Source organism: Mastigoproctus giganteus, chromosome 14 (assembly GCF_048544385.1).
Source record: "Mastigoproctus giganteus isolate SK-2022 chromosome 14, ASM4854438v1, whole genome shotgun sequence".
Taxonomy (NCBI): Eukaryota; Metazoa; Arthropoda; class Arachnida; order Uropygi; family Thelyphonidae; genus Mastigoproctus; species Mastigoproctus giganteus.
Window position 1 is genome coordinate 120,209,992 of NC_143588.1, and position 26,587 is coordinate 120,236,578.

At 38.2% G+C, this 26,587-nt stretch overlaps 1 protein-coding gene and 1 long non-coding RNA gene across 2 annotated transcripts in view; both read right to left on the minus strand.

Annotated features, from left to right (window-relative positions):
* Positions 1–26,587, minus strand: part of LOC150075688 (uncharacterized) — a 303,494-nt gene that overhangs the window by 160,443 nt on the left and 116,464 nt on the right. The gene's annotated exons all lie outside the window — the stretch shown is intronic.
* The window catches only part of LOC150075689 (uncharacterized), a 38,965-nt gene that overhangs the window by 10,117 nt on the left and 2,261 nt on the right, over positions 1–26,587 (minus strand). Inside the window, exon 3 of the long non-coding RNA XR_016547917.1 lies at positions 1,889–1,932. This is a non-coding gene — a long non-coding RNA (uncharacterized LOC150075689). The remainder of the gene's footprint in view (positions 1–1,888; positions 1,933–26,587) is intronic.

The following is a 26,587-nucleotide window of genomic DNA, read 5'->3' on the forward strand; positions in this document are numbered from 1 at the left end:
ACGAGTACCTGGAAGCAGCCTTCACGATGATCGCTGCTTCTCGGTAGATAAGAGGCCAGCACAACACAACAACACAATATGCATAAAATACACAAATATTACACTACTACACGTCTGGCCAATTTTACAGAGTTTGTTAAAACCCACAATAATACAATAGTACAATAAATTGACGTTCCAGGAGCCGTCCTAGCAATAACACATGTCCATGTCTTTATAGTATTAGTTAGAGGTTTCTAGAGATGAACGGGCCTCTCACCTCCTTACCCATGAGGCTCTAAAGGGGCATGGATCCATAGTGTAAAAGTTGTAAAGTTTCAAACTAAATTGATAACACTTCAAAGAATAATGCTACTATTGTTCTGAAACCTCCCGCACAGTTTCAACAGCTGCACTACATAATTAGCAGCCGCACTGTAAGACTCGATCACTTTTCAGCACATCTATTGTACAACTTTCTTTTCTCAATTTGAATTTATGGCCGCTCAAGTGCGCAGTCTGAGCAAGAGGTAAAATCCCATCAACACTGAGCTTACACTTCAATCCAATCAGAGCACGTAGCAGACGTTTAGTATTCAGACGCTACAATTTGCAGAACTTACGTCGTTCTTGGTAACAACAATCCTTCGTTCCCATCACCAATCTCATTGCCCTTCTCTGTACTTGTTCCAGCAGCTCTACATTCTCCCTAAAAGGAGGTCGATTGTATGCAATACTCAAGGTGTGGCCTGATTGTTGCCACACCACAAGGAGATAATCACCTCCTTGCCCTTGCTAGCAAAATTCCTGTATGTTATTGACAATATCCCACGAGCTGCTCTGGCAGCTTGTCTGCCCAGTTCTGAAAATATCGTATCTGACTGCACAATTACTCCCAAGTCCTTTTCATTATTTACTAATATTGCGGTACTTGAGTGTAGTACCGCATAGTTTCTACGTTACTCTGGGGTTACTGCTACGCATATGCAATATTTTGCACTTGTCAATGTGAAACTTCAGTTGCCACCTCTCAGTAATTCTGCCGAACTTTTATTGATCTTTTGCAGTAGCATACTGTCAATACTGCCATTAAAAACCCTGCCAAATTTAATAGATAACTGCTCTGTGAAGACAAAATCCAAAGAACCTGAACGGAAAATACCCAACCTTCCAGGAGAAAAAAACAACTCTATCGTCTTCTGAGATCTATTACATCTGTAATGTGGACCGATATATTTGTCTCACATGCATCATTTATCGTGGCTTTGTTATCTTTTCAACTCTTGAGCCCTTACGGGTTGCATAGTTGATATAATGAGCCCAGTTTGAATCTCGTCAATGACGCGAGGGAATTTTAATGGTCGTTTTCACAACGTCACTGAGTTAATTGTTCTCAGGAGATGTATCTTGGTTTTTTCCTGCAGAAAAGTCAGGTTTCTCGTTCAACAAAGAGCAAATCGCCACAGAAACGTGTAATTTGCAGTCATTACATAACGGCACAGTATGGTCAATGTTACCAATTCGCTTTAAATCCTACAAGAAGCAACCACCAGTAAATGTTTACTTTTCGTCATGCAACTTTGTAATTTCTAGACAGAATCGTTTTGCCTAGTATAATTGCAGTTACTCTTGGCACAAATCACTTTGAATCAAGGTACAAAATAAAAATGAAATGAGAAATATGAACAGCAACGATTTATGCAATTATGTATTTTTGAGAATGAACGAATTATGTAAAATAAAATAAGAAAGCATAAAATATAACAAAACACGCGGGTTCCAAAAATTAGTAAAAAAGATATAAAATAAATTCAATAAAATATATTACGAAAAATTAAATTATAAATAAATAAAAAATATCCAGAAATATTCATTAAAAAATATCAGAAAATAAAAATTAAATTCTTACATGAAGAGTGTACGTTAACAGGTCCTTCTGCCATTATGGAATGTCTACAAATACAGAAAAAAAATACATTTAACTACATTTTAATCCTTTCTTAAGGACCTACCATTTCCAGTACACTCCGCTCACTGCCTCCCTTGCCCCTTAAAAATTAGGAAACATCGATCCCATCAATTAAAATTATTTTTCAAATAAATTTGAATAGCACATTTCGAAATATCAGGAAAAACAGATTGAGCTAAACATTTATTATACGTGTTTAGCATAATATTGGGATGCATTTCATAAAATTTAAAAATACCTTGTATATTCTATTAAGTCTTCTCTAGACATTTATTTGGTTTTTATTAGATAATTACTGATTTTAATTCAGAAGCATTAAAAAGATTTGTATCAACACATATCCTATGCATCGCATTTTCTAATCTAATTCTGCTTTTCCTCTCTGAAATCTGTTGAACATCATTCGTCTCATACTGTTAAACTAAAAGAAACAGTATCTATCCAGGCTTTAGTACACACTATTGTGACCCTAATGCTATAATAAACATCTCTCTCTCGAATTTTATTGCAAGATAACTCGTACAATAACTCACAAGGTTAAGTATTACCTGTATCTTTAAAAATCTTTGTCACGTCCTAATCATTTTCTGTAATATAGCTTGTGGGGGTGGGGTGGTGTTTATTATTTGTTTTCTTTGTCTCTTTATTTAATATTTTATTTATTATTAAGCTCCTTTATCTTAAAAATCCCCTTTCTCCTTTATTATTTATATTCTTACTGTGCCCCACTTTGCATCTGACTTATTTCACAGAAGAGACTGGCTCTAAGGAACAGCAGTGGTAATGTCCCCCCCTTTGTTTGTCCAGGCTGGGTGTTAGAATAACAAACACAGTTTCTCTACAATATATACAATTAGTTCATTATACATATTTTACAAAGAAAAAAAATCTAGCAAATCATTACCCATTATTCACTTGATATTAGTACATGGATTACGATCCTGGTCATTAGGCCTTCCTATACATCATCTTCTTCTTGCCATTGGGCCAGTAACACTCTCTTGCGTTTATATATAATTTTCAATTAAACTTCCTTAAAACAATCACATTTATTTCTTCAGTTCTTACATGTATCTTTCCTCTAATCCTTCGCTAATACAATTCTCTTCTTCTTAAGCTAACTGTCCGACTGATAAGTTTCTCTAGAGCAGTCTCACCTTAACATTAATAAAGCAACCATTTAAATTTTAATGGTTCTGTCTCACCCTTGCATTTTCAAGGAAGATCTCGGCTATCTGCGGTTAGCAGCGCCCTTCCTCTACTTCTGGGACATTATACATGTTAACATAACTCTGGAAGCTCTATTGATTAACCCTTCCAAAAAGTTGTTATTCTGCATTCATTAAAGTTAAGCAAATGAAACGTAACTATGAACTACCCTCTTATTAATCAATCCCTACGACATTTCTGCACTTTCTATAGAATAAGTATTGAAAAACTATATGTATCCCAAAAGAATTCCCTTTAACCATTATCTATGTTTAGCTACAGTCCTTTTGTATCACCTAATGGTACATATGCCGTTAAGCACTTACTTCTGGTGGGCAGAATACCTCAGCTAATACAAGGATTGTATTAGCAGACTGATGGTGGACCCCGATGCAGAGCAAAAAGTCTTTGACTTTTTGCTCTGCATCGGGGTCCACCATCAGTCTGAGATCGCTCTTCCTCAGCTTCGGAACTGCTAACATCTGCCTGGGATACTATTCGCTTTGCCGATCATTCTTGATGTCATATCTTTCTTCGCTGTTCCAGATCATTCAGTAGGAGTCACTTCTCTTTACTTTATTTCTTTAGTAGGCTACAGTACGGTCCGGTATTCTTCTGTAAGCTTTATCTCTCGCCGTCCTCCTTCTAAAAATATCTCTCGCTGGACGCTATCGGACTTCTAAGTTCCATCTCGAGAAAGTTCCCTTTACTGTAACCGATCTATACTTTACTTAAACTATCAGAACTTAGTCAAGTCACCATAACTCGGGAAACAGTCCCCGGAAGTGGATCACTTCCGGGGACTGTTTCCCAAGCCTACCTTTCCGAAAAAAACTTTTTCATCACCCCCTTTCTTGCGCGCTCTTTCCTTTTTATTTCCCGGAATTACGTATCGTCCCTCCTTTTCTCAACCAATCATTTCTATCTGACCATCATCATCTCCATTCTCATTTGCCTCGACCCATGACAGGAAGGTCGAGCTCCTTCTGGTGTAGAGAGGACTTCCGGTTTCCAGAAATTTCTCGAACTTTCTTTGTACATTCGAAAGCTCAGAATCTTTCCACACCCATCCAGAAAACATCTGCATCCATTTACTTGATTCGTCTCGCCTTATTATAAAATGACCACGCCCGTTCTGTTTACGGTAAATAAGAAGCGCTCACCTCTGGTACCCCTATTGTAATCTCTGGAGCAATTAGTCTCCTTGCCCTTCTATCCACTGACTCTCCCCCACTGCTTCGATCTCGCTATCTTCTCTTTCTCTTTCGAGTAGTGGGCGCTGATTCTTTATCTCTTTCTAATGTTTACTTTCACGGAATTCATGCCCTTACATTAAATATAATTAAATTCCATCAGCGTGAGACCCACTATCTTAAACAATATTTGCGATTTGTTGTGTGCATTACTGTACCAAAAGCTTCGCTTAGAATTAATCTTCAAGTTTGGGGTACGGCAACCCCGTAATTGTTATACCAAAAATTATATATTTCTCTTTCTTTGATTTGTAAGATATTGTATATTACAAGCTTTACTGTACTGTTTCTCATTTTTATAATCCGTCCTATACCACTCAATTTCGGAGTCTGACCAGAATCGTTTTCGTTCATATTTTCTTCTAGCAATATTGACCTGTCTCTTGAAACGGGTACAATGATTCTCTTTATTTTCTTACGCTTACAGCATAAGCTGATGCCCTGTAAAGTGCATTATGTATAGTATTAGTATTAGTAATAGCCGCATGGTGCAAGAAAGCCTTTGGCTTATGCTGCACCAGCCAAAACAAAAATAAATAATAAATAAATAAACAAATAAAATAATTAAAAAAAAAATCCGAACAAAATAATGATAAAAATAAATAAATAATAATAATTAATAAAAAAAAAAGAGGAAATTAAACCAATCATCCTATGCGCTTCCCTGACCCGACCCGAAGGTACTATTCAGATATCCTTTTGAATTTCCCCAAACTGTCAGCCTCTACCACCCATGCAGGCAACTTATTCCAGTAATTTATAACTCGCTAGCTAAAATAAAACTTCTTGCAGTCCAATCTAAACATTTCCCCCCGTAACTCGAATTTATGTCCCCTAGTTCTAGCATCATTTATAATCTTGAAAATTTCGTCCTCATTCATTTTACTCATGCCTCTCAGAGCCTTAAACACCTCAATCAAATCTCCTCTAAGGTGTCTAGTTTCCAAACTCTGCAACCCACATATTCGAAGTCTTTCTTCATAAGGACGCCCTTTTGCCGATCTCACCAGGCGAGTTACCCTTCTTTGCACCCTTTCAAGAAGCTCGATGTCTTTCTTTAGGTGCGGTCTCCATACTTGAACACAGTATTCCAAGTGTGGTCTAACATAAGCCTTATATAATGGGATTATCACGTCCCTATCTCTACTTGCAAAAGTTCGATAGATCATCGATAGGACACCATGGGCCTTCTTTGCAACCTGTTTACAATGCTCAGAGAATTTCATGTCTGACCGTATCGTAACACCCAAGTCCCTTTCCTCCAGTAGTGGGTTCAGTTGAACTCCACCAAGTGAATAAGTTATTTTTGGATTACTGTTTCCCAGGTGTAACACCTTACACTTTGTTGGATTAAAGCATAGCTGCCATTTTTTTGACCATTCCTGAAGTCTATCTAGGTCTCTCTGTAGTAGCTCGGCTTGACAGTGATCACTAACTACTCTACCAATTTTAACATCATCTGCAAATTTAGACATCACGCCTTCTATTCCTTCATCGATGTCGTTTATGAAAATTAAAAACAACAGTGGTCCTAATACTGATCCTTGGGGAACCCCACTTCTTACATCAACCCAATCTGAGGAATAGCCATTTATCACAACCCTCTGCCTCCTGCCCTGAAGCCATCCTTCTATCCATCTAAGGATTTTCCCAGTGATTCCAACCTGTTCCAGCTTATAAAGCAACCGCTCATGTGGGACTGAGTCAAAAGCTTTGCTGAAATCTAAATAAACAATGTCGAAATTATTCCCTAAATCCAGCTCGTGAGTGACCCTTTCGAAATAGCGAACCAGATTTGTTAAACATGATTTTCCCTTTACAAAACCATGCTGAGTATCCTTGAGAATTTCAATTCGATCCAAATGATCCTGAATCCACACTTGATCATTGCCTCCATGATTTTCCCTACCACTGAAGTCAGAGTGACAGGTCCATAATTTGCAACTTCACTTTTAGAGCCACCGTTATGTATGGGAGATACATTTGCACTTTTCCAATCCAAGGGAATCTCCCCAGAGTGTAGTGATGCTCGCATAATTAGCCTCAATGGTTCAATGCACTCACTTGCCGCCTCTCTTAAGGTTATAGGGTATATTCCATCAACTCCAGGAGCCTTACTGGTCTGTAGGCTCGAAAGTTTTTTCATTAAATAATCTTGCGAAATTTCAATATCATTAATTACATATTTTTTAACTTCGCCCCCACAATTTCCCATTGCCACAAAAGGCTTTTCATTTGTAAATATCGATGCAAAATAACTGTTGAGTTCATCTGCAACGGCAGCTGGTGTATTTATTACTATCCCCTTTCCCTTACGTAAAGGTCCGATCTGGTTTGTCCTGCTCTTCTTGGCATTTATATATGTGAAGAATTCTTTATCCCCCCTCTTTGCTCTGTTTGCTAGCGATTTCTCATAAATTGCCTTTGCCTGTCGAACCTTTTCTGTGGCTCTATTACACATCACCTTGTAGCTGTTATAGGCTTCAGTGCTTTTTATTGCTCTGTAACCTTTCCATGCCACCTTTTTCTGCTCAAGTAATGCGGCAACTTCACTAGTCATCCAACTTGGAACCCTTCTCGTGGAGTATTTTTTTAATGGTATATACGCATTCAAGGCATCTGTGATTAATGTTTTAAAAGCGTACCACAGTTCATTGTATTCATTCTCTGCGCGATATCTACCCAGTTAATAGAGGCCATGTAGTACCTTAAGGCATCGTAATTTCCTTTTCTGAAATTAAAACCCATTCCTTTGCCTTTTACTTCTGCTACCTCTCTTGTCATCATCCACCGTAGAACTCCGTGATCACTTCCTGCTACTGGTCCCTCTACAGTCAGCCCTGTTATGTCATCTGATTCATGTGTGATGATGAGGTCTAGGATATTCTTTTCTCTAGTACTTTCCCTGACATGTTGATACAAATAACAGTCATCTAGTTGATTTAAAAATTTTGTTCCCCATGTCGAGTTTCCTTCCCATTTACTCCAATCAATTAGAGGCAAATTGAAATCACCCATAATAAGGCATTGACGCTTACTTGCCCATTCCATTTGCATATAGAGGCTTTCGTCATAATCTTCGCAATCACCTGGTCTGTAGATTACTCCTAGGATGACTATATTCCTGAATGCTATCCATTTGAAATGTATTCTTCTCTTGACTTCCAGCCATTTATCATTATTACAGCTAATAACTTGTCCCAGATAATTATATGACTTCACCTTTTCGATTTATGCTTCTTCTATGATTATATCCCTTCCAATTGCATACTTGATCATCATTACTTTTGTTTTAGCCATATTCATCTTTTGTTCGAAACCCTCATTATCTCCCCAAAACGGATTAAGACTTTTCTCTAATTCTTGGGGATCGTGGCTTATGATCACAACGTAAATCGTAAATGGTTTAGGTAATCTCTATTCAAATTGACCCCTTTCTGTGACCAGTCCAATATTCTTCAAGGAGAGCACTAAACGACTTCGGAGATATCGAATTTATCGTTTCTCCTTGTCGAATTCCTTTCTCGATTTTAAATTTGCTACTGTCTTTGTCTAGTCTAATAAAGGAGGTAGCACTCTTATATATTTCCTTCAAAATCATAATATATGGGGTATCTATCCTTGTCTTTGCAGTGCCCGAAACATTGCCTTATGGTGTACGGAGTCAAATGCCTTTTCATAATCCACAAATGCCAGGCATAATGGTGTTTTATATTCATTTGCTTTCTCTCTTTTTAGCTGTGATATTACGTGAAGGTGATCCATAGTTGAGAATCCTGTCCTAAAGCCAGCTTGCTCTTTCGGTTGATTCTCATCAAGTATTCTTTCTGATCTGTTAGTAATGACCCTTGTGAACAACTTGTAGATGTGGGATAACAAGCTAATTGGTCTATAATTTCCAATTTCTGATTTATCTCCTTTCTTATGCAGCAAAACTATGATTGCATTATTCCACTGCTTAGGCATCACACCTTTTCTAATGCACTTTGTGAAGAGCCTTGCCAGTTTCCTCCCAATTTTAACAACTCTACAGTAACTTCATCTTCCCCCGGGGCTTTCCGATTCTTCATTTTCTTCAATGCATGTTCTACCTCATCAGGAAGAATATCGGGTGTGTCGTACGTGTTGCTACTTTGCAATCCATCTTCCCCATTGCTGCCATCATTCCCTCGCTCCTTGTATAATTCTCTATTTGAATTATGCCTTCTCTGCTGTTTATAAGTACACCATCGCTATTCTTCAGTTTCAGTATCATTTGTCTTTCTGTATTACTGCTCATGGCTGCTGATTTAAGTCCTTTGTTTTCCCTTAATGCTTGTTCCACTTTTCTTGTGTTTGTCCTCTCTGAGTCTCTTGCTAATAGCTTTGCATAAAGCTATTTCATGCAAAGCTATTAGCAAGATAAAATGCAAAATTTTATACATTTGTCATCTTGAGCTCACCGCGACAAGTGTTTCTTGAATAATTTTTCTTTCTTTGGATTTATTTTTACTTATGTTTCTTAGCTTTTATCACTTTTAGAAAGTTGTAGTATTCCTCGTCGATATCTTGGTTCTGAAAGGTCTGCAGAAGCTCAAACTTGTTTTTAATTTCCAGTAAATTATGCATTTTCTCTTTTTCTGTTACCTCAAAGACCTTCGTATTGTAAAATCGAGTCATATTTTCCTTTCTTTTCTTACAATTGTATCAATTGTGCATCTTACCATTCTGTGACAACTTCCAACCTTTATCTACTTTTGGTGAGGATGAAGTCGATTTCATTAGTTGTTAAACCATTTAGCCTCTTTCATGTCCACTTTCTGTTCACCCTGTTCTTGAAACAAGTATTCATTACTGACATTCCTCGAGTTTCTGCAAATTCTACAAGTTTTTCACCTCTTTGATTTCATTCACCAATTCCAAAATTTATTATAGTTTCCATTCTGTATTGTTTTGTTTCTTTCCAACCTGAGCATTGAACGGCCCCATAATGATAGTGTAGTGAGTTTTCTTTTAATCTACAAGACTCTCAATTTCGGTGTACATTTCTTCAACCTCTTCATCAGCATGTCTCGATGCTGGTTCACGTCAGGGGCTCACATCTGGTGAGTGCGGGCTTGGTACACTCAGGGTCCTGTGCTGGATATCACCATTCTTCTCTTTCTTGGTATTTCCCTTCTACTTCTCTCTGTCTCTCGGAGTAATTCAGAATTTTTTTTTTCTTTGACTGGTGCAGTATAAGCATCAGACTTCCTTGCACTATATGGTCCTTGCACTATATGGCTAATAATAATAATAATAATAATAATAATAATAATAATCAACACCAGGAACTATAGAAAATACACCGGCAAGGAGCCTGGAGTGTTCGATGACGCCTGACCTCCAAATCGATCCAACCCATCACTGCGGGATGCAAGGTGATCACCCAGACTGAATACATTCATAGACACGACCAGGTAGCCAGGATAATACATCAAAAGCTAGCAAGGAAATACCAGTTGTTCGAAGAAAGTGTACCGTACTACAAGTACGAACCCTAGTCAGTACTAGAGACCCGAACCCACAACTGTACTGGGACCGCACCATAATAACGGATAGGACAATCCCGCACAACAGAACGGACACAACCCTTGTAGACAAAAAAGAAAAGGCTACCTATCTGATTGACATAGAAGTACCCAACACTGGCAACCTGCAGAAAACCTCTGTGAAAAAAATCAGGAAGTACGCAAACCTAAGACAGGAGATCAGAGAGATGTGGCATATACAAGAAGTAACGACCATCCCGATCATCGTGTCAATGGTGCCAAAGACCCTACATAACAGCCTAGCAGCAATAGATCTCCCAGCGAACACCTACAAGGAACTCCTGAAGAGAACCAACACGTTCGTTGCCACCAAAGTGACATTAGAAGTCTTACCATCGACAAGATTGGATTTCAGGGAGGCAGGTCAACCGGACGTCTCCTAAATCTTCTGAAATAGAAAGATATTGGACCCATCAGGGTTTTATATTGAGAGAGTCTGATAACGCACAGAATGCCTGTTCCCCTTCTAAGCCCCTATTTTACTTTAAACAATAAGATAGGTGTTATTATGAAGGCACCAAAATTAATTCTGCTGCTTTTACACTAAGAGATGTCTGAGAATAATCTGTAATTCTTTAATAAAATTAAAGACAGATTACACTCCCACAGGTTGAAGTGTACATTATTTTAATGCTTGCTATACCTGCGCCCTGTACCACTAAAAATAAATGTTTCTATTTATATTCCTGATTGACCACACCATCAGGAGTTCACAAAATAGAGAGAATACATGAAACTGCATCGTATTTAGCAGTCATCCCGGTGACTCAAAGCTGCGTACTTATGCATATTCGTACTTATGCATATTCAATATTTAAGAGTAGAAAACTTCGGTAGTTGCTGGTCTTGTCTGGTGTCCTGAAAAGTTGCTGCGTTGCAGCGACCTTTTCACAATTTTACTTCCACCTACATTAAAACGTTGTTTCTATTGCCACCCCAGCTAAAGATAATTCTGACTTATTGCATCCTACTTTTCTTTTGTCTTGTACAGACAGTCAGCTCCTAACATTTGAAGATTGGTCAAATTTCTTTTGACAAAGGATGTCAAAAGAAATTTGACCAATCTTCAAACCAAGAAAGCTTCAGATTCTTATGGTATTTATCCACTTGTTCTCAAAACTTGTGCGTGTGAGTTTATTCCTGTTCTGTGTTATCTTTTTATGTTAGCATTTTTCCTCCTCCTTTTCGGCAATATCCAGCCAGATCCTGAAAGAGGGTTACAAATCATGGAGATAATGATCACGCTTGATCATTGCCTCCATGATTTTCCCTACCACTAAAGTCAGACTGACAGGTCAATAATTTCCCACTTCACTCTTAGAGCCACCATTATGTATGAGAGATACATTTGCACTTTTACAATCCAAGGGAATCTCCCCACAGTCTAGTGATGCTTGCATAATTAGCTTCAATGGTTCAATGCACTCACTTGCCGCCTCCCTTAAGATTATACGGTATATTCCATCAACTTCAGGAGCCTTACTGGTCTGTAGGCTCGAAAGGTTTTTCATTAAATAATCTTGCAAAATTTCAATATCATTAATTGCATATTTTTCAACTTCGCACCCACAATTTCCCATTGCCAGAAAAGGTTTTCATCTGTAAATATCGATGCAAAATAACTGTTGAGTTCATCTGCAACGGAAGCTGGTGTATTTAATAATATCCCCTTTCCCTTACGTAATGGTCCGATCTGGTTTGTCCTGCTCTTCTTGGCATTTATATATTTGAAGAATTCTTTATCCCCCCTCTTTGCTCTGTTTGCTAGTGATTTCTCATAAACTGCCTTTGCCTGTCGAATTAAACTGTTAGTTGAGGCCAACTACATATCATCCGAAGCCGAGTGGTCAGGAGCGGGAGTGCAGTAGCACACGCTTCTTGAGTAGACCGGGGTTCAACCCCCTGATTGCTAAATACGGTTGATCTGCCAACCCACACTGGACCAGCGTGGCAGATTATGGTCCATTTCCCTCAGCATGAATTGTTGAGGAGGCTTTCATCCTACAGTAAGTTGATAAAGACTGTAGTTTACCTTTATATCACCTTTCGAGACAATGTGTACAAACAAATTTTTGGTTTGCCAATGGGATTGAGTCTCAGTGGCTTAATATCAGAGATCTGTCTCTCAACGATTGAGAATATATACATTTGGCGCCTTTTCAACCCCATATCACATATTATGGGAGGTATTTATACGATGTTCTAGTTATTACTGATAGTAGTACTATACAAGACATTTTACATTCGTTTAATAATATGCATTCTAGACTGAAATTGACATTCAAAAGGCAGGAGAAGGATACATAATCATTAAATTTGCTAAATTTCACGCTTACCAGGGACTCGAATAAAATCCACTTTAACGTCTCTTGAAAATCTGCAAACACAGGGATGCTTTTGCATTATAACAGTTATCAATCGTTCTCCTACAAGAGTTATATTATCTTTAATCAATTTCTAAATGCCTATAAATATTCAACGATGGAATCTGCTTTGTGGTCAGAAATAGAAATATTAACCAGCAATATTAAGGGGTCAGAAATACAAATATTAACCAGCAGATTCCTAAACAGGGGTTATCCCCTTGCTACAATAAACCGAATTAGGGTACAAGCTAAGGATAGGATAAAAAAAAACTACACAAACCAACAATCCTATTATTAAATATTTCAACATATGGCACAAGGGACAAGGTATTCTTGTATTGATTGCGGCCTCCAGGGTTACCCCTATATACCGCTGTAGCATCTGTTGGTTATTTATAGCCGGCAAGTGTGTGTGTAAGTATATATATGTGTGTTGTGATGGTTGTTGTTTGCCGGCCCTGGAGTCTTAGCAGCCGGGAGGCAGGGAGCAAGCTACCTACATCCCGACTCCCGTCCCTAGCCACGTGGAGGCGCTCCAGGAACTGTCTAAATTATACTAAGTGGGATTCCAACAAGTGGAATCCCGGTAACATATGGGACAGAAATAAAGTATTTCTGTCCCATATATTGAACAGTGGCACAAACAACTTAATAGATTCTTTAAAGATACCGAATTTAAAATTGTAGCAGGCCAATACGGAAGCTACACACTATACTGAGCAATTGCTAGGTTCTTTCCGCGTTCATAACACAAATTAATGAGCTAAGGATAGGATAAAAAAGTATACAACATTTCTTGCAAAGATTGCGACTCGTCTTACCAAGGTTCAACGCGTTTTCCTCTGAATTTTCGTGTTAATCAACATGAAGCTTTGGTTTGTGCTTCTCTTTCAGAAGCGTCAGAATTAGCATTTCATGCCGTTAATGAAAAACATATTTTTTTATTTAACGAGGCCAAAATACTTAGTGTCCAACGTAATTATACGCTGTTAACTGCAGAAACTATAGAAATTAAATTACACGAGAATTCTGTTAATGTTCGCCGGCCATATCTAATCCCCGATTCTTGGGCTTTAATGCGCATGCGCGAAGACAAATAATCCCTATTTATGTTTCATGCTCACCCCTATTCGGTAATTTTCTTTCCTGTGATCAAGACGTTTGGTCAAAAAGCGCTGTCAGCTTCAGAAAGGAAAATCGTTTTACACTCTTGTCCTTAAATTTCTTTTAATTTAATTTTTAATTGCATTAGATTGCTTTTTAATTGTGTTCATTAGATTTCTAATTGTGTTCAATTGAACGCAATTAATGTAATGTAAGATTTACGATTTTTTCGTTTTAACTGCTGGAGAGTATCATACGTAAGTGTTCTACGTATTATATTGAGGTAAACTTCTCTTCTTATTTTACAAATATATACATATATATCCGATAATTCAAAATAAAACAAAATAAATTAAAACATAAGCCAGTAGTAATATTTATTATATATTTTTTTTCTTATTTTAAGTTATTACATCTTAACTTTTAAGCCGTAATTTACATATATACAGTATATATATATATATATATATATATTCAAAGGCAGGTTCAGGGCTCTGCTGATGCCATGCTGCTTATCTTGTCCTTTCCTTTTAAGTTCTGCATAATTTCCTCTTCCCATCCAATCCATCACGCCAATTCTCCTTCTCCCAACGGCTCTCTTCCCACACATCTTTCCCTCAATCACTTTCCTCAACATTTCTCTTCTCAATACATGTCCTATAGAGTTCTTTTGTCTTCTTCTTAGTTCTTTTACTAACATTCTCTCCTCACCTACTTTTCCCAACACTTCCTCGTTACTCACCCTATCCACCCATTTCACCCTTTCCATTCTTCTCCGCACACATATCTCGATTGCTTCTAGCACTCTAATCTCCTCTCTTCCCAGTGTCCATGTCTCTGAGTCACCTAATACAACAGTCCATATTAATGTTTTCACCATTTGCTTTCTTAATTCCTTCTTGAAATTTTTTCTCAATAGTTCTTTTCTGTTACTAAATGCCTCTTTGCTCATTGCAATTCTTGTTTTCATTTCCTCCGAGCTTTTTCCATTTTATGGAAAAAGCGTAGAGGAAATTATGCCTCCGAAATATCTGTATCTGTCCACCTGTTCCAGTCTTATTCCATCTAATGTTACCTTGATTCTTCTTTCTGGCCACTTTGAAATTAACATTATCTTGCTGTTGATCTTCATATTGTACTCCTTTATTTTGTTGTTCAAGATATCCAATAAGCTCTGTAATTCTTACACATTATTAACAATCAGTACCTGGTCAGTAGATATCATGGGGGTTTAAACATATTTGCATAAAGTCTGGAGGGATTTAAACATATTTGCATACCATGCCGCGAGCGAGCGAGAAAATTCCTATTTTTTTAGTTCTTATTTCGTACCTAGATGGCGCCACGTATTTCTCTAATATATATATATATATATATATATATATATATATATATATATATATATATAAATTTTTTTTTTTTTAACATTCATCATTACTGGCTGAAAAAAAAACAAAGAAAATTTCTCATAGTGTTTAACCCTTTATTGAGTATTATTGTATATTTTCTTTGATGTATTCTCATAGATTTTAACTCTTTATTGATCCTTAAATAAAATACACCAAAGAAAATTCCTTGTCCTTTATTCACTAAACCCATCAGTCTTTTGTCTTAACTTATGTGTACACCATTTTATTGCTTCGTAAGTCTTTTGTCTTGTGTATGTGTAAACCTTTTTATTGGTTCGTTTCCTTAGAGATTCAATCTGAAAATACATTTTTATTTAGAGCCCTATCTTCTCATATTTTTTATTATTGTTTTTGCGTGTGTGTAAACCATTTTATTGACTCTTGTCATTAGCAAAAGCAAAACATCAAAGAAAATTCGTGCTGTTTAAGAGTAAGCTATGTTATGTGTCTAAACCGTTTTATTGACTCATTTCCTTAGATAAAAAACACAAACTGAAAGAATATTCCTGTCTTTTAATGAACAGTTTTAAAAGGTACATCTACTAGCAAATAGTAATATTTTCCATCCTCATGCGGCCGTTCAGAAATACATTTTTAATTAGACATGCATGTAATTAAAGAAAAACACAAACAGCCTTTTTAATATTCAAAAAGGCACAGTATAATGAAATGCGAATAACGTTCAGTATAACACTTCCTTAACTCTGATATCATGCCCAGTACTGCTGGTAGAATATTATAAGGATTAAATTCTGGTTCTATCTGCTGCAAACTACATCTAGCCATAAAGTCTGTTACCACGTTATACGGAATCAGATGTCGAACTCGTAGGCTTCTTGTAATGCGATATCACTGGCGGTGAAGCTACGATGCTGCCGCAACCATTCACGAGCGGAGCCCAGTACATCCATCACAAATTCTTGCATCAAATTGAATATTTCAGTCTCATTCCCAAGGACAGATACAAACTCGCCAACATAGAGTATTTTATGTGAAAGAGACTCGCATTCACTCAAGTCGAGAATAAAATTGCATAACTCACCAGTGGAAATCGTAGTGCGACCAGCCTTTGTCTCAATCTCCAAATCGTCAGTAAATGTAACAGTTTCATGTACACGACCCCGAACTAATAGTAATACTTCAGGCCATTTTAGTGTCACTTGCTCCATTGATTCCTCGTTAGTTGCAAATAATTCGAGGCACATTCCAACATCTAAATGCACCAGCCGCTACGTTACGGGTTGTGAGGGTGCTGCGATCGGCCTTTTTGCACTCCCGTAACGTAGTGACGGGGATTTCAGCACCCTCACCACCCGTCACATAGCGACTTGTGCATTTAGATGTTGGGGGAATGCACACAACCCTTTTTGTGTTGTCACTATTGGTTCTTTTGAAAGACAGCAAAACAGTTTCCAAAAGCACCTTTTTCAGAGTAAAATTCTCGCAACTTTTTATTATTTTTAAAAAAGGGGACAATGCATCGTTTTCTGGAGATGTCACCTTCTATCTTTACCATTGTCTATATTGAAATTCCTTACCATCCGAATGATATGCGGTGTTCATTTCGTATCACGTGTAGTTTATGAAGGGGAGGATAGCCATCGTGTTTTTGGGGTAGAAAGTTTCTAGCGAAAATTCTTCTACACATTCCCACAATGGTGAAATCTTGGTTGAACGGGTCGACATTGGAGCTTTCGATTAGGAGACATCTAAACTTATTACAGCTGTCACGTAATACTCGTACATCGTCGAGTGTATAGGCAATGAGCTCTGCCTTTAAGTTGTACGATTGGTCTTTCTTCTCGCCGTACCATGTTTGGAACTCTACATGGTCTTCCTTCATAAATTCACATTTGAAACGTTTTTCGTCGGAAATAGAACCCACATAATTTGTAGTTTACGTGGGTTCATGCATGGGGAAAGAATCCTTTTCGAACCTCAGGTAATTCTAACATTGCAGGTAAACCTAAGGGGGAACTGATATGTACGAATATGAATCTGAGATTCAATTTCAAATGGTAAATTCCTAATATTTTAGAGCCATCAAAAATAACTCGAGGTTCGAAGTTCTTACCGTAGAGGTATGTCAGTACAAAGTAGCCATTGAAGCCTCGCAAACTGTGTGCTATTATCCGCACATCTTTATATTTGGGTTCTACGTTGCTAATGTTTCTACCATCGCGACCATGTTTTGACGATTCACGAACTCCAAAAATCTCATCCAGGAATGCTGTGACACAGTTGGGGCCTTCATATGAATGCAGTTCTTCTGCAAAGCTTGCTACACAGAGCATTGGTATATGTTCACCCTGATGCAACACCGTCTCGGTGTCAAAATAAATTATAGATAGGTTTTTTTTTTAGGCTCCGCGGGTTTCTGAACATAACAGTGCTGTGGCTGATGAACTATCTTACATTTTTACAAATCACCACTATGATAGTCACTTGTTCGACACCTATTGTATGAATAGGGACAAGAATGAATATGAAGTCTTTCAATGTTTTGGAAAGTTTTTTAAAACACAGTGAGCACGGATAATGTGCTCCAAATAATGCTTTCGCAGACCATACTACATCGTAGTGTTTGCCAATACACAAGTAGAAATATTTGTTTCTCTGCTTAAGGACCTCTGTAAATAACATGGTCCTTGAGGTTGTCACAGACATTCTCTCAGATATGCCAGACAAGCTGTACTTGCTATCTGGGAGTCTAAAATGCTGATGGAACTGATTTCGGGTGACACTCAAGTCAAGTGGACCCAATTTCGGCGAAGTCCGGAGGGTCTGTGACAGCCAAATCCTCTGCTTGCACCTTCACGATGGTGGGACTGTTAGTAATCCTGGGTATAACCTCCATGTGCAAGTACATGGTGGGTGACCACCCAGGTGTGAACCAACGTAAGCAGGGGTCGAGGTGTGGTGCCCACACCACATGGAGGAACGCCACCCCTCTATGTTACCAGGCAGTACTAGGTGGTAGATGACTCTCATCAACCGTTGAAATACCACCACTTTGCTTATTGGAGGCTTGAAATTGTGGAACCCATGTTTAGTCTCTAGAGCTAAGTTCCGGTCAACCTTTCCCTATCTCTTCCATCATGCAGTATGATTGATGACTTTTGAGGTTATGATGAACGTCGTGGCGAGATCCAATATTCCTTACATTTTGAGGGTAGAGCTCTAAAACGGTGTTCGCAGGCTGGCCGCTAGTTAGTACACCGGACTGAACCTATTGGTAACTCTCTAGGAAGCTTCCAGATCAGCTAGTGTATAATCTTGCTGCCTCTACTCTGCCAGATAGTGACTGGAGGGAGTCCGAGTAGTGTGTATGCGGGGAGCATCGTCGAGGCCACGTTATGTCAAGGATCTGGGTATATTCTTACCAAATGTACGCCATATCCAAAAATTTCATTACTTCATACAGCATGTCCCACCTACTTTTTCTTACTATTGAATACACCATGATTGTCAAACTAATAGAGCAAGCTTATCTGCGAAAAGATCTAAACCTCCCAAGGACTTCCTAATTCATTTCACAAATATACGTGGTCTCAATTCTAATCTCAACGATGTCCATTTCCACTTGCAGTCTGCCAAACCTCATGTACTTTTTCTGACAGAATCCCAGATATCGGTTGATTCATCTACTGCTCATCTCAGATGCCAAAATTATTCACTGTATGATTCCTTTCGCCTCAAAGGTGGTACTTGTGCATATGTCCGTTCTGATATTCCCTGTCACAGACTTGGCAATTTGGAATCTCCTCTGGCTTAAAATCTCTCTACCTCATTGTGTCAAATTCATCTGTTGTCTCTACCGTTCTCTCAACTCCACTAATCACTTGGAGCTCTTTGACTTCCTCTCTTTGCAAGTTTTCTCCAGTCCAACTTTCCTAACAGTGAAGTAATTTTCCTTGGTGATTTTAACGTTCACAACTCCAGCTGGCTTCCGTTTTCTAGTCACACCGACCCAGCAGGTCGAGATGCTGAGGCTTTTGCAATTACTAATGACCTTGCACAGATTGCTCACTTACCTACAAGAATACCGGACAATCCTAATCATACAGCCAATACGCTTGATCTTTTTCTCACAAACAACCCTTCTAAGTACATGGTCAAAGTGAGAGGTCCTTTAGGCACTTCAGATCACAACTTGGTGATTGTCTCTTCTCCAATGGAACCTTTATCTCATGGCTATTCCCAAACATGTGTTGTTTGGCATTACAAGAATGCAAAATGGGATGTCCTGCGAGACTTCTTTTCTTCTTTTCCTTGGTCGGATTACTGTTTCAAAACTTCTGATGTCAACGTTTGCTCAGATCGTGTCAGTGAAATTATTCTTGCAGGAATGGAATCCCTTATCCCACACTCCACTTTAAAACCTCTTCCTTTATCTAAACCTTGGTTTTCCAATAAATGTGCTAAGGCTGTCCAAGTGAAGAATGTTGCATATCGTAATTGGCTTGTTTCTAATTCTTCAGTTTCATTTTCTGCCTACACCAAAGATCGCAACAGTTGTAAAGCAGTTATTAACCAGTCCAAACTAGAGTTTGAACAGGCTAAGAGTAGAAAACTTGCTTCTTGCCCTAATGGTAGCCGAGCATTCTGGTCTCTTGCCAAAGCTATTGGCCGCAACTTTTGCCCATCTTTGCTCCCACCTCTGTCCAAACCAGATGGTTCTGTTGCCACTTCAGCCAAGGATAAAGCTGACCTGCTAGCATCCCATTTTTCTTCCAGCTCATGTATTAATGATCTTGGTAAAATACCTCCCACCATTCCCAACACGCTCCATTCAATGCCTCCTGTGGTCTTTCATTAAAAGTATATCAGAAGGATTTTGATGAATCTTGATGCTAAGAAAGCTCCAGGTCCTGATGGTATTTCTCCACTTGTTCTCAAAACCTGTGCTCCTGAACTTACTCCAATTCTTTGCCGCCTTTTTTCACTTTTTTATTCCAAAGGTGTTTTTCCTTCTGCTTGGAAATTTGCTCATATCCAGCCAGTTCCTAAAAAGGGTGACAAATCCCTCCCATCCAATTATCGTCCCATTGCAATTACTTCTACTCTTTCTAAAGTAATGGAGAAATCAATTAACCGCCAACTCTTAAACTACCTAGATACCTTCCGTCTGATCAACGATCACCAGTATGGATTCCGTCAGTGTCGATCCACTGGAGATATTCTGGCTTATGTTACCCATTTATGGAATAATTCAATGGAAAGGTTCGGTGAAACACAAGTAGTTACTCTTGACATCTCAAAGGCTTTTGATCGTGTTTGGCATAAAGGTCTTCTAAACAAGCTTCCATCTTATGGTTTGCCAACTGTTTTTAGTAATTGGTTATCCAGTTTTCTCTCTCATCGCTCACTGAGGGTGATGGTAGATGGCTCTCTGTCTTCTAACTTCTCCACTAATGCCGGTGTCCCCCAAGGTTGAGTTCTTTCCCCCACTCTTTTCCTCTTGTATATCAATGACCTTCTTCCAATGACTGGAAATCCTATCCATAGTTTTGCCGATGATAGCACATTGCATTCAACTTTCCATTTTGAGAAACCTTGTCCTGCTCAATCAGATTCAACTTCTCGAAAATCTGCTGCCAATTCCTTAAATGCCGATCTTCAGGTAATTCTCCAGTGGGGCAAAGACAACTTAGTTGATTTCAACCCTTCTAAAACTCAGTCTTGTCTTATATCTCGCAAAAAAGGATTCTTCTACTCCTATGCTTATCTTTAGTGACACTCCGATTTCTAGGCAAAATGATATATCTTTTGGGGATTACCCTGACTTCTAATCTCTCTTGGCACAAGCACATTACAAATATTGCTTCCTCTGCATCTAAAAAACTTGGTTTTCTCTTTCGCTCTCGGCGTTACTTTTCTTCCAAACAGCTGCTCACTCTGTATAAATCGCAAATCCGCCCTGCCATGGAATATTGTTTCCATATCTGGGGTGGTGCTCCCAAAACCTCTCTCAGGCTTCTTGATTCCATTCAGAAGAGAGCAGTTAGGTTAATGATCAATTAATGATTCATGTCTAACAGTCTCTCCACTCGCTTTCTCACAGACGCACTGTTTCTGCTGCATGCCTCTTCTACAGATACTTCCATGGACACTGTTCTTCTGAATTGGCTTCTATAATTCCCGCTCTCTATTTCAAAACAGTCCGAACACGTGCCGCCACCAGCCAACATCGATTTACTGTCCAACTTCAATCCCACACAACCAACTTTTCATCTTCCTCATTTATTCATTCAACTGCCGTTTTCTGGAACAACCTTCCTTTATACGTATTTCCTGAAAATTGCAATCTACAGAAGTTCAAGTCCAATATCAACAAATATCTTCTTTCGTCTTCTCAATCTCCAACCCAAGCACGGTACTAAGTACTATAGGTTCTAATACCTCTCGTGTTAGGGGTTTACATAAAAAAAAAAAAAAAAAAAAAAAACATCAAACTCGTTGTCAGCTGACAGTACAAGTATCTGAAACTCGGGAGTAAGAACCCGTTGGAATTTTTGTAGTTCTTCCGGTCCACACTCTCTCAGAAATGCCTGCCTTTTCATGCAATTGCATAGCTCTCCAAGTCTGTATCCCGTTTCTGTCTTCGCGAACTTTTCTGTACGTAATGCTCCGTTATTTGCATTTCATTATACTGTGCCTTTTTCAATATTAAAAAGCCTGTTTGTGGTTTTCTTTAATTATATGCATGTCTAATTAAAAATGTATTTCGGAACAGCCGCATGAGGATGGAAAATATTACTATTTGTTCGTAGATGTACCTTTTAAAACTGTTCATTAAAAGACATTAAAAGGACTTCCTAATTCATTTCACAAATATACGTGGTCTCAATTCTAATCTCAACGATGTCCATTTCCACTTGCAGTCTTCCAAACCCCATGTACTTTTTCTGACAGAATCTCAGTTATCGGTTGATTCAACTACTGCTCATCTCAGATACCCAAATTATTCGCTGTATGATTCCTTTCGCCTCAAAGTGGTACTTGTGCATATGTCCGTTCTGATATTCCCGGTCAGAGACTTGGCAATTTAGAATCTCCTCTGGCTTAAAATCTCTGTACCTCATTGTGTCAGATTCATCTGTTGTCTCTATCGTTGTCCCTACTCGACTAATCACTTGGAGCTCTTTGACTTCCTCTCTTTGCAACTAGACTTCCTCCAATCCAACTTTCCTAACAGTGAGGTAATTTTCCTTGGTGATTTTAATGTTCATAACTCCAGCTGGCTTCCGTTTTCTAGTCACACCGACCCAGCTGGTTGAGATGCTGAGGCTTTTGCAATTACCAATGACCTTGGACAGATTATTCATTTACCTACAAGAATACCGGACAATCCTAATCATACAGCCAATCCGCTTGATCTTTTTCTCAGAAACAACCCTTCTAAGTACACGAAGTCAGTGGCCCTTTAGACATCGCAGATCACAACTTGGTGATTGTCTCTTCTCCAATAGAGCATTTATCGCATGGCTATTCCCAACCTCGTATTTTTTTGCATTACAAGAATGGAAAATGGGACGAACCGCGAGATTTCTTTTCTTCTATTCCTTTGTGGGATGATTGTTTCTAAACTTTTGATATCAACATTTAATCAGATCGTGTCAGTGAAATTATTCTTGCAGGAATGGAATCCTTTATCCCACACTCCACTTTAAAATCTCGTCCTTTATCTAAACCTTGGTTTTCCAATAAATGTGCTAAGGCTGTCCGAGGGAAGAATGTTGCATATCGTAATTGGCTTGTTTCTAATTCTTCAGTTTCATTTTCTGCCTACACCAAAGCTCGCAACAGTTGTAAAGCAGTTATTAACCAGTCCAAACTAGAGTTTGAACAGGCTAAGAGTAGAAAACTTGCTTCTTGCCCTAATGTAGCCGAGCATTCTGGTCTCTTGCCAAAGCTATTGGCCGCAACTTTTGCCCATCTCTGCTCCCACCTCTGTCCAAACCAGATGGTTCTGTTGCCACTTCAGCCAAGGATAAAGCTGATCTGCTAGCATCCCATTTTTCTTCCAGCTCATGTATTAATGATCTTGGTAAAACACCTCCCACCATTCCCAACACGCTCCATTCAATGCCTCCTGTGGTCTTCCATCAAAAGGATGTCAGAAGGATTTTAATGAATCTTGATGCTAAGAAAGCTCCAGGTCCTGGTGGTATTTCTCCACTTGTTCTCAAAACCTGTGCTCCTGAACTTACTCCTATTCTTTGCCGCCTTTTTTCTCTTTCTTGTTCCAAAGGTGTTTTTCCTTCTGCTTGGAAATTTGCTCATATCCAGCCAGTTCCTAAAAAGGGTGACAAATCACTCCCATCCAATTATCGTCCCATTGCAATTACTTCTACTCTTTCTAAATTTGATAATAGAGAGCTATTAGGTGCTCGATATTTCCTATATTCTATTATATTTTGAATCAACAGGGCTTACCTTTATTTTAGATAGAGGAAGCTTCTTTTCCAACTCTCCGTGTCTAACTCGCTAATAATTCATGGGGAAGGCGATATCAATTTTGCAAAACATTGTTATAAAGTTAGAGTTTGGAGGTCTAAACTGGTTAATAATTAAGGGTCGGTTTATTTCTTTTTGGTCCTGTAGTGGGAATTAAGAGTTAAATTTAGGGTTATAATAATTGGATATGGGGACGGGGGGGATTTGGGGTTATTCTCTACATTCCTTAAGAACTTTTCGGGGCTTCATGTTCACAGGAACATAGCATAGGACCAAAAAGAAATAAACCGGTGCTTAATTATTAACCAGTTTAGACCTCCAAAATCTAACTTTATGACAATGTTTTGGAAAATTGATATCGCCTTCCCCATGAATTATTAGCGAGTTGGACACGGAGAGCTTTAAAAGATGCTTCCTATATCTAAAATAAACTCTTTCTAAAGTAATGGAGAAATCAATTAACCACCAACTCTTAAACTACCTAGAAACCTTCCGTCTGATTAATGATCGCCAGTATGGATTCCGTCAGTGTCGATCCACTGGTGATATTCTGGCTTTTGTTACCCATTTATGGACTAATTCAATGGAAAGGTTCAGTGAAACACAAGTAGTTGCTCTTGACATGTAAATGGCTTTCGATCGTGTTTGGCATAAAGGTTTTCTAAACGAGCTTCCATCTTATGGTTTGCCAACTGTTTTCAGTAATTGGTTATCCAGTTTTCTCTCCGGTCGCTCACTGAGGGTGATGGTAGATGGCTCTCTGCCTTCTAACTTCTCCACTAATGCCGGTGTCCCCCAAGGTTGAGTTCTTTCCCCCACTCTTTTCCTCTTGTATATTAATGACCTTCCTTTGACTGGAAATCCTATCCATAGTTTTGCCGATGATAGCACATTGCTTTCCATTTTGAGAAACCTTGTTCTGCTCAATCAGCTTTAACTTCTCGAAAATCTGCTGCCAATTCCTTAAATGCCGATCTTCAGGTATTTCTCCAGTGGGGCAAAGCCAACTTAGTTGATTTCAACCCTTCTAAAACTCAGTGTTGTCTTATATCTGGCAAAAAGGATTCTTCTGCTCCTATGCTTATCTTTAGGGACACTCCGATTTCTAGGCAAAATGATATCTCTTTTGGGGATTACCCTGACTTCTAATCTCTCTTGGCACAAGCACATTACAAATATTGTTTCCTCTGCATCTAAAAAACTTGGTTTTCTCTTTCACTCTCGGCATTACTTTTCTTCCAAACAGCTGCTCACTCTGTATAAATCGCAAATCCGCCCTACCTTGGAATATTGTTCCCACATCTGGGGTCGTGCCCACAAAACCTCTCTCGGGCTTCTTGATTACATTCAGAAGAGGGCAGTTAGGTTAATTAATAATTCATCTTTAAGAAAGTCTCTCCTCTCGCTGTCTCATAGACGTACGGTTTCTGCTGCATGCCCCTTCTACTGGTACTTCCACGGGCACTGTTCTTCTGAATTGGCTTCTGTAATTCCCGCTCTCTCCTTCAAAACAGTCCGAACACGTGCCGCCACCAGTCAACATCCATTTACTGTCCAACTTCAAACCCACAGAACCAACTTTTCATCTTCCTCATTTATTCATTCAACTGCCGTTTTCTGGAACAACCTTCCTTCATACGTATTTCCTGAAAATTGCAATCTACAGAAGTTCAAGTCCAATATCAACAAATATCTTCTTTCATCTTCTCAACCTCCAACCGAAGCTCTATAGGTTCTAATACCTATCGTATTTATTTATTATTATCCTACCCAAGCACTAAGTACTATAGGTTCTAAAACCTCTCGTGTTTGGGGTTTACATAAAAAAAAAAAAAAAAAAAAAAAAAAAAGACAGGAATATTCTTTCGAGTTTGTAAATTTTGTAATACTGTGATCCTAGAAGGTAAAACTCGACGACAAATTTTGATTTCATTAAATAAATCAATGCAATCAGTATCATCTTGCAAGGTCGCATTGAAGTTTTTGCAACATTTAAGAAGATCGTTTTCAATCAGTTTTTGAATATTACCCGAATTATATAAACAAACATATGTCTTATGAAATAGGCTGATCGGTTCCTTCATAACATAATTGCTTTGTTTTTCGTCCAGTTCTTTGATTCTTAAATTCAGATGTCACTCGTAATTCTTCAGCTATTTCCTTTGCAGTTATTAAAGAAGATTTGAATCCCGATTCACGATACTGTTCAAAAAAACTTTAAAAGGCCTTTTAAATGTGAATTTTTAGTACCGATATCTATATTTGAATATAGAAATATCTTGCTCACAATATTTACTTCATTCAGTATGTCATACCAAATGACCAAAGTTAATAAAAATTCAAATGAAGTAAGTTTATTTTCGATTGATTGGATTTGATTTCGTTTTCATGTCGCTGGTATGTTCATAAAGGTATTTCAAAACTAGAGAAAACTGTGGTACTTGGTATCTTACAGATTTCACACTTTCGAGGCGACATTCCCACCTCGTTTCTAACAGTGGTTTTGGAGTAAGATGTTTGACACGCTCTTTTAATATATCCCAGAACTTGCAAAAATATTATATATGCTTTGTAAAGTCCCAAAAAATGAATTTGCGAGAGATGATTTTGAAATGTCTCCAAGCACTAAATTTAAATTATGACTTCCGCAGGGCATATACTGTGCTTTGGAATTCTTTTGCAGGATAAGTGCTCGCACGCCTTTATACAAACCTCTCATACGAGCTCCGTTATCGTACCCCTGTCCTCGACAGTTCCCTAAATTTAGTTCCTCATTTTCTAATTTCAATTTTTGCTGATAACCCTTTTCCTGTTTCAAAACAAATAAATCGTTCTTGTATACTCACGTCACTTTCAGAGTTATCTACATTAACATATCTTAAAATAACAGATAATTATTCTTGATGGCTTACGGCTGGAGTGCAATCTAATACAATTGTGAAATAATTAGCTTTTCGAACTGTATTTATTATTTCCTTTCTAACTTTTTTAGCCAAAGCAGAAATCAGTTCGTCTTTTATTCTATGAGATAAATAGGAACGCCATGCTGATTCTACGCGTCGATCCAAATGTTGTTTCTTGATTGGGTCAAATCTTGCAAGTAATTCTATGAGACCTAAGAAATTACCGTTGTGCATTTTATATAAATCGCTATTGCCCCTGAACGCCAAATTATGCTCTGATAAATATAAAATTGCAGCCACTATTCATTCACAAACACATTTTAAACGCTGTGTTTCATAATTAATTATTTTTTCATGTTCTTTTT